Here is a 7,382-nt window from a genome sequence, read left to right as displayed (position 1 = left end):
AAAATATATTATTTACATGAGTATTATAATAAACACCTTTTGCAATGAGACTGAGATGAATGAGATCAAGGTGATCATGGTTTAGACCAGGGTTCTTCAATTCCGGTCCTGGAGGGTCGAAACACTTCTGTTTTTTATTTCTACTTGGTAGTTAATTGCACTCACCTGGTGTCCAAGGTCTGAATTAGCCCCTGATTAGAAGGAGAGGATGAAAAACAGAGGTGTTTCGGCCCTCCAGGACCGGAATTGAAGAGCCCTGGTTTAGACACTCGCAGAGTAGAAAGACATTTTGTAAATGTGATCGTTCAGATGTTGTTTTTGCAACAATTGAACAAAAACCAGTTTTGGCTTTATCATTATGGGGTATTGTGAGTAGATTGATGAGGGAAAAAAACAATTTAATCTATTTTACAATAAGGCTCTAACGTAACAAAATCTCAAAAAAGTCAAGGGGTCTGAATACTTTCCGAATGCACTGTATATAGACAAGTGTGTGCCTTTCCAAATCATGTCCAACAAACTGAATTAGATAGAACCACCTCTTACCCTGAGAAACAGATTTCCCAATCTTCTCCTCCTCTTCTTCATCTTTAATGTTGACATTCAGCTCCAGTGTTTGACTGCAGTCTTCCAGCTTCACTGATGCCATCTCTGGATATTGCGATGCAAACTGGGCTCCACTGTCACAATCAGGACCCAGTGACTGTAGGTTTGGACTCAGTGTGGAAGGAGGGAGGCAGGTTGGGTTTGTCCTCACTGTTGATGTTACCGGCCTCAGACTTATCTGAATCAGCCAGTAGTAATATAGAGAGCACAGACACAAAAGTTAGTGTTGACAGTTCTGGCACTTTCTTTATTCTCTACAAATATTTTCACTTTTTCTCGTTCAATTATCTAATTCAGTGCTTGACTTGGACTGAAATAGGTGCCAATACTCATTTTGGGTGCCGGTACTGTTTATATTAAGGTGCAGGAGCACCACAATACTTTTGAGCTAATACCTAACCTATAGTAGATAAATGCATAAATGACTCAAAAACCATTTAGTACAAGGTTACAGTTTGTTTTAGACAGCACTGTGTGCTATTTTCCTGAATCCAGGCTCTGTCGTAGCCGGCCGTGACCGGGAGACCCATGGGGCGGCGCACAATTGGCCCAGTGTCGTCCAGGGTAGGGGAGGGAATGGCCGGCAGGGATGTAGCTCAGTTGGTAGAGCATGGCGTTTGCAACGCCAGGGTTGTGGGTTCGATTCCCACGGGGGGCCAGTATAAAAAATAAATAAAAAATATGTATGCACTCACTAACTGTAAGTCGCTCTGGATAAGAGCGTCTGCTAAATGACTAAAATGTAAATGTAATAACCTTGCCTTCACTGTATTACTTCAATCAAAAACCAATTGTATTTCCTGTTCACACCATAGCAACATTTATTGATAACAACAGAATGTGTCTGAATATTAGTACACACGTAGAAAACTGATAATCATTACATTCAGCTTCAAAACAGTAGTGCGACCGTGAAATTGTCTCTATCTGATGCACCCGCATTGTCCTCACTGAAGTCCGTTGACGCTGACCGAGAGTAGCCGCCATTTTACCAGCTTGGGAATTTTACACTAAACCAATAATATGGAAAACGAACTCAGAAATCTCAAATAAATTGATTATTTATTAAACTAACATGATACAATTATGTACATTCACTCAGACAAACCCAAAATCTCTAGCTATGTGACTTGAAAAATCGTTTTTATCACGTTATTTCACTCACTCGGTTTGACACAAAAATAACACATCAAACCTTTACCAAACGTGATAATACCTTAACGGATGTGTTAACTAGCATGGTATGACATGTTCTTTCGACATTAGAAAGTTTAAACGTGCTATTACATACCTGTAGTAATAAATAGAAACGGACACAAAGGTTATCTTCTTGACAACAGATGTATTGTGAAGAATGGTGCGCGTGATGAAGTAATTACGTAATAACGTAAAACTGCATCATTACGTGAAATACATAATAACAGTACTCAAATTGAATGGCCATCTCAGCGACAAATATGATTTGACATTTGTTAGTTTAGATTTGTTTGTTTATTATCACATATTTGTATTTGTAAAAGTAATATAAACACAACACATTTTATATGATCAGATAGTTTTATTTTTAAACATAACACATTGAATTATTGAACAGTTACACATTACACATTATTGAACAATTATATTTGATTTATTTTCTTATTAACTAGTAAACCTACACATTCTGAACAATTATAGTTTCAATCAGTGTATCGGTAGTTAGTTAACATGCTACCTAACTGATCAACAATTATAGGTACAAGCTAATAACAAGGTATATATGCTATCTTATTGAACAAGCAACTTAACTCAAATAATGATGTGTGCGCTAGGCATCTCTCTCCAGCTCTCTCCAGGTTGTTGTGCTGCTTGGCTGGCCTGCTGCTGCCTGTGCACGAGCTGAGCGCCTGCTGCTGACGTCACTCACAATGCACTTTTGCATCCAGGCACGTGTGTTGTGACTGAGTGTGTGACAGAGAAAATCGTTTTAGTGTCATTTAGAGGGAACGTGTGCATTTTAGTGTTTGAGTCACTTTTCAAAAGTTGCTAAAAGTTCCAAATAAGTTTTTTAAAGTAGCTAAATTTGTTTCTAGGTGCTGTTTGAACAAAAAGTTGCCAGGGTAGTCTGAAAAGTTGCTAAATCTAGCAACAAAATAGCTAAGTTGGCATCACTGGGCCCTACCCCATTACATGAGAACGGGGGTATCTGCCGCTGCCTCCTCCTCCTCCGGGACACTTCTACTTTGCATAGAGTTGATCAATCTGTTGATTGTGGCCTGTGGAATGTTGTCCCATTCCTCTTCAGTGGCTGTGTGAAGTTGCTGTATATTGACGGGAACTGGAACAAGCTGTGGTACACGTCGATCCAGCCCTCCCAAACATGCTCAATGGGTGACATGTCTGGTGAGTATGCAGGACATGGAAGAACTGGGACATTTTCAGCCTCCAGGAATTGTGTACAGATCCTTGCGACATTGGGCCCTGCATTATCATGCTGAAACTTGACGTGATGTCGGCAGGACAATGGGCCTCAGGATCTTGTCATGGTATCTCTGTGAATTCAATTTGCCATTGATCAAATGCAATTTTGTTCCTTCTCCGTAGCTTATGCCTGCCCATACCATAACCCTGACACTAACATGGGGTACTGTGTTCATGACATTGACATCAGCAAACTGCTCGCCCACACACCACCATACACATGGTCTGCAGTTGTGAGGGTGGTTGGGCATACTGCCAAATTCTCTAAAACAAAGTTGGAGGCGGCTTATGGTATAGAAATTACCATTAAATTATCTGGCAACAGCTCTGGTGGACATTCCTGCAGTCATCATGCCAGTTGCATGCTCCCTCAAAACTTGAGACATCATTGTCAGTGGTAGAAAAAGCACCCAATTGTCATACTTGAGTAAAAGTAAAGATACCTTAATAGAAAATGACAAGTAAATCTGAAAGTCACCCAGTAAAATACTACTTGAGTAAAAGTCTATAAGTATTTGGTTTTTAAATATACTTCACTATCAAAAGTAAAAGTATGAATCATTTCAAATTCCTTATATTAAGTAAACCAGATGACACAATTTTTTATTTTATTTATTTATTTATGGATAGCCAGGGGCACACTCCAACACTCAGACATCATTTACAAACTAAACATGTGTTTAGTGAGTCCACCAGATCAGAGGCAGTAGGGATGACCAGGGATGTTCTCTTGATAATTTTGTGAATTTGACCATTTTTTATGTCCTAAGCATTCAAAATGTAATGAGTACTTTTGGGTGTCAGGGAAAATGTATGGAGTAAAAAGTACATATTTTTCTGTCGGAATGTAGTGAAGTAAAAGTTGTCAAAAATATAAATAGTAAAGTATAGATAACCCCAAAAAAAGACTTAAGTAGTACTTTAAATTATTTTTACTTCAGTACTTTACACCACTGGGCATTGTGTTGTGTGACAAAACTTCACATGTTAGAGTGTTTTTTTTAAACAGGGTATCTTATATATCCTAGCTTTACATACGGTGGAAGAAAGGCTTACCCTGTCGTAACGTTTTGATAACAGTGTAAATCTCTCTAGGACAAGGTGACTTTGATCAATATGTTCACCTGCATTTACCCCCCAAAATGAAACTAATTAACTGCTAATGTGGCTATCCTAAAAAAATACAAATGCCATGATGATCTGGACAAGACTGCCGAATTGAGGCAAAGGTAAGGATCTCTGGATTAACTATATAATGTTAGCTAAATGTAGTAATGAATAAATAGGCTACATTTATTTAAATGGACAATTCTGAAGGAGGGCACTTACCCCGCAACTAAAAAAAACGCCCCTTTTCTAAAAACCACATTTCATTAAATATTTCAAAATGTGTAAACTGTAGCAATTTATTTCCCTTTATAGTTTATTAGCCTAAGCATGACCTTCATCCACATAATTCCCCCCCCCAAATGTTGCTTTTTTGTGTCAGCAATTAGACATTGTTCTTAGGGGGGGCGAGTTACCCCCTAGTACCCTACCGCCAGTCTCCTCTAGGTACATAGGATGGCTACTTCCCCACCAGAACCCTGGCCTGATGCGAACGGGAGTAGATTACGTTGAAAACAACGGTCGGCCATCTTGGAGACAGTCTCTACCTCTTATACCTCAGTGGTCAGGCGGGCACCATTCTTCAGATAAAGAAAAAAGCGCTAAAACTGTGCTGTCAAGACAATAGCTGTTGTGTCCGTTTCAAATGTATTACTACAGTTATGTAATAGCACGTTTCAACTTTCTAATTTATAAAGAACATTTCATAACATGCTAGGTCACAAATACGTCAAGGTATTATCAAGTTTGGTAAAGGTTTTAGCTATGTGTTATTTGTGTGTCAAACCGAGTGAGTGAAGAACATGATAAAAACTATTTTACAAGTCACATAGCTAACTAGAGACTTTGGGTTTGTCTGCGTGATTGAATGTACATCATTTCGTCAAGATAATTTAATAAATAATCAATTTATTTGAGATTTTCTGAGTTCGTTTACATCAACATACTTCACTGCAGACAGTGCGGATGCATTAGAGAGAGAAGTTGACGGTTGCATTACTATTTTGAAGCTGCCTGAATGTAATGTCCAGCAGTTTTCTACATGTGTTGTAATCTAGGGTTGGAACCGGTTCAAAGTAGAGTTCCCGTCAATATACAGCAACTATGCAAAGTAGAAGTGTCCTGTGTGAATTTAAGTATGCTCTCTCTAATTCTCTCGTTCTCTCTTTCTCTCTGAGAACCTGAGCCCTAGGACCATACGTCAGGACTACCGGGCATGATGACACCTTGCTGTCCCCAGTCCGCCTGGCCTTGCTGCTATTCCAGTTTCAACTGTTCTGCCTGCGGCTACGAAACCCCTACCTGTCCCAGACCTGCTGTTTTCAACTCTAAATGATCGGCTATGAAAAGCCAACTGAGAGACCTGAGCCCTAGGACCATACGTCGGGACTACCGGCCGTGGTGACTCCTTGCTGTCCCCAGTCCGCCTGGCCTTGCTGCTATTCCAGTTTAAACTGTTCTGCCTGCGGTTATGGAACCCCTACCTGTCCCAGACCTGCTGTTTTAAACTCTAATGATCGGCTATGAAAAGCCAACTGAGATTTATTCCTGATTATTATTTGACCATGCTTGTCACTTATGAACATTTTTGAACATCTTGGCATGGTTCTGTTATAATCTCCACCCGGCACAGCCAGAAGAGGACTGGCCACCCCTCATAGCCTGGTTCCTCTCTAGGTTTCTTCCTAGGTTTTGCCTTTCTAGGGAGTTTTTCCTAGCCACCGTGCTTCTACACCTGCATTACTAGCTGTTTGGGGTTTTAGGCTGGGTTTCTGTACAGCACTTCGAGATATTAGCTGATGTAAGAAGGGCTATATAAAATAAAATTGATTGATTGATTGATAGAAGTGTCCCGGAGGAGGAGGAGGCAGCGGCAGATACCCTGTTCTCATGTAATGGGGTAGGGCCCAGTGATGCCAACTTAGCTATTTTGTTGCTAGATTTAGCAACATTTCAGACTACCCTGGCAACTTTTTTTTCAAACAGCACCTAGCAACAAATTTAGCTACTTTTAAAAACTTATTTGGAAATTTTAGCAACTTTTGAAAATTGACTCAAACACTAAAATGCACACAATTTCTCTCAAAATGACACTAAAACGATTTTCTCTGTCACACACTCAGTCACAACACACGTGCCTGGATGCAAAAGTGCATTGTGAGTGACTTCAGCAGCAGGCGCTCAGCTCGTGCACAGGCAGCAGCAGGCCAGCCAAGCAGCACAACAACCTGGAGAGAGATGCCTAGCGCACACATCATTATTTGAGTTAAGTTGCTTGTTCAATAAGATAGCATATATATTACATTTACGTCATTTAGCAGACGCTCTTATCTAGAGCGACTTACAGTTAGTGAATACCATTTTTTTAATTATTTTTTTATACTGGCCCCCCCTGGGAATCGAACCCACAACCCTGGCGTTGCAAACGCCATGCTCTATCAACTGAGCTACATCCCTGCCGGCCATTCCCTCCCCTACCCTGGGCCAATTGTGCGCCGCCCATGAGTCTCCCGGTCACTGCCGGCTGTGACAGAGCCTGGATTCGAACCAGGATCTCTAGTGGCACAGACCACTGCACCACTCAGGAGGGTTATTAGCTTGTACCTATAATTGTTGATCAGTTAGGTAGCATGTTTACTAACTACCAATACACTACTAGTTAATAAGAAAATAAATCAAATGTAATTGTTCAATAATTCAATGTGTAACTAAAAATATCTGATCATATAAAATGTTATGTGTTTATATTACTTTTGCAAATACAAATATGTGATAATAAACAAACAAATCTAAACTAACAAATGTCAAATCATATTTGTCGCCGAGATGGCCAGTCAATTTGATTAAGGTTATTGTGGTCCTCTGTAGCTCAGCTGGTAGAGCACGGCGCATGTAACGCCAAGGTAGTGGGTTCGATCCCCGGGACCACCCATACACAAAAAAAATGTATGCACGCATGACGGTAAGTCACTTTGGATAAAAGCGTCTGCTAAATGGCATATTATTATTATTTTATTTATTATTATTGTTTATTCTACGTAATGTTGCAGTTTTACGTTATTACGTAATGACTGGTAGGGCCGTCCCAGGGATCCCGGAATGCACGGACTGTTGCACTGTGGTGGGAAACAGGAAGTTCCGGCAGGCGCGCCCATGCCACGTTCTTCAGAATAAAAAAAGCGCCAGAACTGTGCAGTCAAGAAGATAAC

Source organism: Coregonus lavaretus, assembly GCF_964263955.1.
Source record: "Coregonus lavaretus genome assembly, contig: HAP1_SCAFFOLD_48, whole genome shotgun sequence".
NCBI lineage: Eukaryota > Metazoa > Chordata > Actinopteri > Salmoniformes > Salmonidae > Coregonus > Coregonus lavaretus.
This window is presented reverse-complemented; position numbering follows the sequence as displayed.